The sequence below is a fragment of the Nannospalax galili genome, unplaced genomic scaffold (assembly GCF_000622305.1).
Source record: "Nannospalax galili isolate Female #2095 unplaced genomic scaffold, S.galili_v1.0 scaffold131, whole genome shotgun sequence".
In the NCBI taxonomy this organism is placed as follows: domain Eukaryota; kingdom Metazoa; phylum Chordata; class Mammalia; order Rodentia; family Spalacidae; genus Nannospalax; species Nannospalax galili.
This window is the reverse complement of record NW_008332088.1, coordinates 3,023,433-3,031,950: the sequence shown is the minus strand read 5'-3', so window position 1 is coordinate 3,031,950 and position 8,518 is coordinate 3,023,433. Positions and strand designations below refer to the sequence as shown.

Below are 8,518 nucleotides of genomic sequence, written 5' to 3'. Positions count from 1 at the left end.
TTTGACCAACTTCTTCAACCCCTTCTAAATACAAACTGTATATAAGAAAAGCTTGCAATACAATAAAGCGGCCCTTGACAAGTGGACTTGCTTGGGCTCCATCTCTTCTTTCTCGCCCGTTTTTCCTTTCAGGGAGTGGTCCCCCTCGAGTCTTACCTGTACAGGGTCCCCAGAGGCGGGGGCAATATAATATTTTATTTTGTGTGTACAAGTGTATTGTCTGCATGTGTGTAAGTGCAGCATGTTGTGCTATGCCTGTGGAGTCAGAAGAGGGTGTTGGATTCCCCTGGAAATGGAGTTATGGATGGCTGTTAGCTGCAGTGTGGGTGCTGGGAATAAAACCTAGGTCCTCTACAAGAACAACCAGCACTCTGACTGCTGAGCCATCTCTCTAGCCCCCAAGAAACTTTTATTGATTTTATGAGATCATTACTTTGAAACACAATCTAATTACTTCTTTCCCAGTACAGTATTCATTTTAACAATTTTTTATTCAAATTTTACAATTTTCTTTTTTTTAACTTTTTCAAAAACTTTACTGAGAATTTCATACATGCATATAAGGTATTTTCATCAAATCCATGCCCGTTCTCTCCCCTCCAAGACCTCCCGTATCTCCCATCACTTTTTTCTTTTTTTTCTTCTTTCGTTTACTTTTATGGGGCTTTTGTGTACTCTAACATTCTCCCCTCTGAAGGGGTAATCCTAAAATCTTTTAAAGATGAGATACCAGCTCCAAAATACTTTTGACATTTTTGGCCTTTGGAACAGAGTATGTTGCTAAGAGGTCCAAGGATGTTTTGACTTTTAGCCAAGAAACTGGTTACTTTTCCTTGGGGTCTTTTTTACCCTAACTGCCTATGATTATGTGACATAATTTGTAATTATGTTAGGTATAAAAAATTAATTGCCTAGCCAATTCCTATCTCCTATTCTTATTACACCATCCTCTGAAGGGGTTACCCAAACTGCCAATAGGGAATCGGGTCACAGACTGCTCTGGCTTCTTCCACATTGAGCAGGGACACAGGGTGAGGCAATTGGAGTACCCCTTCTAAAAGGCCTATCTAAAAGACTCCCAAATTTCATAACTTTTATCTCTAGGGGGAAAAGAAAGACATTGAATCATAAATAGGAGATGTGAAGGAGAAGTAAAGGCAAGAGTAATTAGCATTACAAGTTCTAGACAGGGAACTAGAAAAAAGTCAGGACAGGGCAATTTTCAAATGTTCATATCAGAGACCATTTGAATTTCTTGACAAGGGCTTCCAAAAGCATCTCTCTATTGGGTTCTTCCTCATTTTTCTTTTGTCTTCCAAGGCTGGACTTTAGAGTGATGGATTCAGGATTTGCTTTCAGGTATTTTGATAGCTGTTGGAGAAGTTAGAATCAGTGTCAGTTCCCTCTCAAAAGCTTCTGAAATAGGAGAAAACAAATTTATCCATCATTGTAGAACAATAGCTGGTTGTCTCCCTTAGCTACAGGTGGGCACTACAGTATTGTAGACCAAGATTTGAAGTCTTACATCTTAGCAGTACTTTATGGTTAGGAACAAAATCATCAATGAGAAATAATTGTCTAATAACTTTTTATATAGACTTAAGCCTAATGCCTGGGAAGTATAATCCCTTGAACTCTTAAAGAAGTATACTGATGACTTTACTCTTTGGTTATACTTTCTTTTTGGGTCTTTAAGACCGTACAGTTGGCCTAAATAAATCAATTTATTTTTACACTTAAGGTCATTTAAGGATTTGTTCCTCAGGGGTCACATGGGCTTGGGAGGAGCTCCAGGCTCCTTTCTTTTACAAGTTCCATCTATGTGAAGATAAGTCAAAGGTCCTGTACGACCACTTCTGGCTTCACTTGGAAGCATGAATGAGATGTTTCCTCTAAGTTGACCCTCCTCTTTGTAGACTGGACTCTGGTCAAGTCCATCTCTTGGGGTCTCCATGTCCTCCCTAAACAAGAGGACAGGTGACTCACCACAGTTACAGGACATTTTGAGAGATGTTACATAGTTCCCTGGAACTTGGTTGACCTTGGAGGGCAAGGGCAAAAAATGTCTTTTAAGTCCCTCTGACCAGATTATTATAGGCCTCAAAGTATGGCTGTAAAACATCTGATAAGGTTAGTTCCATCAGTCTGCATACAATACAATTTGATGGTATTTAGACCCTCTCCTCTATCCCCACCTCCCCTTTATTACCTGCCAACCAATTTGGTCCATTCACTGGAGCATGGTAAACCTATCAAGAGTCTCATGCTTGAAAGAAACTGTCTCTGCCCATCTCAGCAGCCATCTGTTACTACAATTTCTTTTTTGTAGCAGGAGGCCTCCAAAGATGGCGCAGACCTAGAGCCCTGGGATTCAGCAAGAATTCACTTCATTTCTTGGTCTGCAAATAGCCTGCCAAAAGGAGCCCACTAGACTGCATGGCATGGACCAATCAGAAAATGATATGCTGACTAAAGGGACTTGGGGGCGGAGAAAAGGGAAATATAAGGCCTGCCCTCTCCTGCCTTAAAGGAGTCTGCAGCACCTCGCCTAGTGCTTGCTTCTACCTGACCGCCGGGGTCTGTGTGTTGTGACTCCACACATCTTGACCCCCCTAATCAGCAGGGGACCCGATCCAGGTTAGGGTCTTCACAGCTGGCCTGAGGAGAACCCGCAACACTTTTTGTGGGGTTGTTTCTTACCCATTTCCTCATGTTTATGCTGGGATTCTTTTCTGGCTTGAGCTTGGATAGAATGGCATGTGTTCCTTTTGCTGTGCATTCATATGCGTAACTATCTGAAAAACTGTTTCCTTGTTGTCATCAACCACCTCTTGCTTTTACAATCTTTCTACCCTCTCTTTTATAATGACCTCTGAACCCTGGGAGGGAGAAGTTTGATATAGGTGTGCTATTCAGTGATAAACACTCTGCAACCTCTTGTTCTCTACATGTTGGCCAATTGTGGATTTCTATGTTAATCACTGTCTGTTACATAAGGAAATTTCTCTGATGAAAGGTTTGTGATACATTAACCTATGGGTATACCAATAAGTCATTAAGAGTCAGTTTAATATGAAAACTACTTAGTAGAAAATTAGTATTAGGTTCTCCCTTATGTCCTGTAACATGTCTAGCCTCAGGTTCTTAAGCCTGGTATCAATGTCAGGGATGGGCTCTATGCTAGGACGCAGACTATATTAGTGTCTTAGAATCCTCTAAAGGAGCAGAACTGAAAAAATTTAGTATACGTATACATACACACATATATGTGTATATATTTATGTACATATGGATTTATTAGATTGGCTAACAAGATAAAGTCCTAGTAGTCCAACAATAGCTGCACCACACTGGAGAGACTAAGGATTTGGAATTTGCTCAGTTCACAAGGCTGAATGTTTCAGCAGTCCCAATCTGGTACTGAAGGCCCAAGGCATTCCTTTAGGTCTTCAGTCTACATTGGAATCAGAAGAAGTTGGTTCCACTAATGGCAAAGGAATGCCACAGCAACAAGATAAACTCACTAGTGAGAGAGAAGGTAAGCAGCCAGAAAGCTAAAGCTTTTTTTCTGCCATGACTTTTTATATGAGCTGCTTAACTACTTAACACAGGACTATCTCAATTATATAATTTTTAAAAAGGAAACAAACACAAATATCTGACTAATATATGTACATATGTGCACAAGCATGTTCAAAACAAAATAGGACAGAAACACAGTCCTTAAATTCAGTTAAAGGGAGTGGTTAGTTACTCCCACAATATTTGTACCACTATTGTACCAGCAGTCATATCTTGCTAGGCTAGTTATGATTGTAGTTCTCAGGATTCACAGCTGCTTAAAGTTGATGATTATTGTTTTTCCTTCTGATAGCATGTGTAAAATCTTCCAGCACTATGCATGGTAGCCATTAGAGATGTGGTAATGAATTCATCAACAACATGGTTTCTCCTTGTATGTTCTACTACTCATGCATCTTTGGCAATAGAGTCTTACCATCTAGTTATGGTGAGTAACCAAGAGCAGAGGCCATGGCCAGTATAATTAGAGGGTCTATGGAACGCTTGGTCAACAGTTTCTGGAAAGAGAGTCCATTCCTGGTTTCTTGTATTTCATTACTGCCTTCTTTGGGGAATCTATTCATTGATGAAAGTGGTACATTGAAATCCCACACTATTATTGTACTGTAGCCAATCTTTCCATTCAGGTTCAATAGCTTTTGTTTTTATAAAACTGATTGCTCCAACATTATGTACACATAGGTTTGTAATCATTATATCTTCTTATTGAGTTTACCTTACAATGATGCATGATGATCTTCTTTGTCCCTTTTAGAGTTATTCTTTTAATCAGATAATCATTTTTAAAAATCTATTTGACAAAGCTGTATCCTTTAATTAGAGAAATTAGTCCATATTCATTCAAAGATATGGACTGAATGATGCTATTTTGTTGATATTCTTCACGTTCCTTTCTTCCTTTCTTGTTCATCATTGTGAACAGTTTATTTTAAGATGATTAAATCACTTTTAAATGTTTAATCATTTTCTGTCACTTTTTTTGTGTTTCAACTGTTGTAATGGGATTTGAACTTCCTTGTGTTTCCTTCATGGTGGTTATCTTTCTTTCACTTCCAAATATAGAATTTCTTTAAGGGCCTTTTGTTGGGAAGTTAAGGTGGTCACAAATTCTGTCCATTTTTGCATGTCTTGGAGAGTGTTTAATTCGCAATTATTTTTGAAGGACAGATTTGGTATTTGGTATTTGCTGATTATGGTATTTTGGGTTGGCAGTTATACAAGAGCTGGAATGTGTTGTTCTAATCCCTTCTGTCTTGTCAGATTTCGATTGAAAAATCTCTTGGTAATCTAAGAGGATATCTTTAAATGTGAATTGGCAATCTTATATTGAATATTTTAGAATTATATCTTTGCCTTGTATATCTTGCGATTTCACTCTAATAAATTTGGATAGTTTTTTTTGTTGTTGTTCTGAACATGTCTGGTTGAAGTTCTGTGACCATCCTATATATTCCTACTTAGTCATTCTCAAGATAGGGTGAATGTGAGTCTGAAATTATTTATTTCAGTAGGTTTTATATTTCCCAAACTTTTCTTTTCTCTCATTCTTTGGCATTCAGGAAATGCTATTTGTTTATTTAACAGTGCCCCAGAGGTTTTGTGCACTCTCTTTGGTCTTTCTTTGTGAATAAGATGATTAAAAAGCCCTTCCTCAAGTTTGGATATTTTTTTTTTGCCTTTCATTTGATCCAGTCTGTTGACGCTTTCAACTTTAGATGTATTTGACTTACTAAGTTCTTCATTTCTAAGATATCTCTTTGGCTCTTTTCAAAATCTCTACCTCTTTGCTAAATTTCTCATTCAGGTCCAGAATTGTCTTTCTAATTTCATCTAAGTGTGCAGTTTATGTTCTCCTGTCTCTCTTTGGTGTTTTGAAAGTGTCATATTACCTTTTCATTTGTCCTGTGATATTATGTTCAGATTTGTGAATGTCTTGGATCAGTTATCTCTATAACTTGAAGTGTGTTAACTTCTATTTACCTATATTTTTTCTAAAAATGTGCTTCTAGGGTTTAGGTTTGTTATATAATGTTGGCATTTCTCCCCCTATAAACATTATAATGCAGCCCTCTTACAGCTTCTTTTGCTGTGATTAATGATGTTGGCTACAGTGTATATACCATTGTGGAGCTGAAGAGTCCCAATGTCACTGTAAGCCACACAAGAGCGGGGACACTGTGTAGTACTTCATACACATGTTGTGCAGACAACAGTGTATGCGGGTAGTTTACTATATGGTTATTCCTATAATGGGAGTGGTGACCTCTGTGCAGTAATGGTGATTCATTCAACCAACTTTGATGCTAGCTCTTCCACTAAGGGCATCTGGCTCTGGTGGACCAAGCAATGGCATGAGGTCAGGCATACATCCTTTGGCCAATCACTAGTACAGGTACAGATGCTACAAAGGTAGTAACTACAACAACCCTTCCAGGAGAATTTTACCTAATCTTAACAGAAGTCCTAACAGTGAAGAAAATGAGTCTGTGGCAGAAACTGGACTCATAGGGATGGGGAGGCGCAGTAACCACGGTGTTCCTATGTGCTCCTTCAGTGATATATGTGCCCTAGAGTATTGTCAGCATCTAGATTAACGGTATTTTCCCTAGTCCCTCAGTATTTCTGCTCACACAGTGCAAGAGTGCAACACCAGCCAGGCAAAACTCTACTTGGTCCTTTATTGATATGTACACCTGTGTAAGAGGTGGTAGCAGGAGGCACAGAGCTGCTCAAGGTGTCTTCAGCATGGTATTATGGAAGTGACAACAGTAGAAACCATGGTGTCACCTCCCTGCCCTGTTTGCAATAAGTTCCTGAACACAGTACAGTAATGAGGGACAGCAGAAAGAGAATGGACATGTGTCTTCCATTCTGGTGCTGGCAGAAGTCCACATGAAGCTGGATGTGCCCTTGTTCTCACAGGGAAAATACTGTGATGTCTTGGCTCTTATGTGTATTCTCTCCATTCACAACATATCACAGCATGAACTTCATACCAACTTACACAAAAACAACAGACAGGCCTATGCCATCAGAGAATTAGCAGGTCATCAGACCAATACTGAGTCTTGGGGTACTGGCATAGCTGTGGCTTGAATTCCCAGTTCAAGGTGGTGGAACCCACCACTCAGGCCAATGTGCCTTTGGAAATATGTGTCAGGGAGGCCGCATGTTTATTCCAAACAAAACTTGGCATTATTGGCACCACAGAGTGAACACAACCCAGACAGCTCTATCCCATCTGCTCTGCCCTGGCTGCCTCTGACTTACCAGCTTTGGTGCTGTCTAAAGGTTGTCGTATTGAAGAAGTTCCTGAATTTCTTTTGATGGTCAAACACAGGTTGAAGGTTACAAGACCAAGGAGGCTATTCTGCTTCTTAAGAAACTTAAAGCCTAGAATGGTATCCGAAACGGCTATGCCTCTCAGTGAATAAGAGCTGGCAAGGGAAAAATGAGAAACCACTGCCGCCGGATCCAGCACAGGAGACCCTGCATCATCCATGATGAGGACAGTGGTATCATCTAGGCCTTCTGAAGCATCCCTGGTATTACTCTGCTTAATGTGAGCAAACTGAAGATTTGAAACTTGCTCCTGACAGGCATGTGGGACATTTCTGCATTTGGACTGAAAGTGCTTTTGAGAAATTGGATGAGTTGTATGGGACTTGGAGTAAGGCTGCTTCTCTCAAGAGTAACTATACCCTTCTCATGCATAAGAATCTTGAAAAGCCCAGAGATCCAAAGAGCCCTTTGAGCACTGGGCAAAAAGATTCATTTCAGAGTCCTGAAAAATAATGCATTTCTTACCTGGAAGTTCCTCGGACCACTATGGGGGCAAACTATGGTCATACCTCCTTCTCACACCTTCTTCTCATACCTCCTACCCATGCTCCTCAAAAGGGAGTGGAAGTGGGGGAGCCAATTACTCCTCCCACCCAATCAGTTGACCTTAACTGCGTGAGGGGGAGGGGCTAAGGATACATAAGCCAAGAAGCCATGATGCACTCCTTCCCCATTTTATGTGGCTCTCTGGAAGTCACAGGATCTATGTTTAAGTGTGGACTTTCTAGTGTAGCGGTAAATAGGGGGACACAGCTCTTCTGTATGTAAACCAGCACCCCATGCTCAGTTAGTAAGCCCAATAAACTTGTTAGGATTTTCCAAACTGCGGCTTTGGAGAACTGTTGCTCAGGTTGTGCTAAGAAAGATAGGAGGAGAGAACCGGACACCACATGAGCTTCCCAGAAGTAAATTTGACCTTACACCACTGAAGAACCTGATAATCATGTTGAAGCTAAACCCATATGCAAAGACTATGAGCAGGAACACCATACTCCGCCAGGCCAGAAATCATAAACTCTGGGTAAAGAAACTGGAAGCAGGAGCAGCAGCACTGTCAGCCAAATCAGAAAAGGAGGTGGCAGAGGAGACGGCGGCCCAGGCAGCAAAGGGGGCTGAAGTCTTTTGAGAAGAAGAAAGCAAAGCTTCCTGTGGATGTAAAGAAGCTGAGAAAAAAGAGAACAAGAAAGGGGTCGGGCAGCTGAGGCTACCGAGAAACCAGGAGGTGAAAAGACAGCAACAGCAACCATTAGTAAACCACAAAGGAAAGAAGCCTGCTGCATAACCTATTAAAATCTGATTACTCCATACAGAGCAAATAGAGACAGCCTATTGGAATAAAGGCCTGATCGAAAGTGCAGTGAGAAAAAAAAATTTTCTTATTTTTATTTTATGTGTATTGCCTGCAGGTGTGTAAGTGCAACTGTGTCATGCAATGCCCGCGGAGGTCGGAAGAGGTAGTTGGATCCCCTGGAACTGTTACAGATGGTTGTTAGCAGCCGCGTCGATTCTGGGAACCAGAAACGGGTCCTCTACAAGAGCAGTGAGTGGTCTTATTGAGCTATCTCTCCAGTGCCTTATGGGTCATTCTTTACCC

The 8,518-nt window shown here is 40.6% G+C and overlaps 1 pseudogene; it reads left to right on the top strand.

The window, feature by feature from the left end:
- The window catches only part of LOC103729216, a 46,317-nt pseudogene extending 38,267 nt beyond the window's left edge, over nucleotides 1-8,050 (top strand).
- Nucleotides 8,051-8,518: the final 468 nt, after the last annotated feature.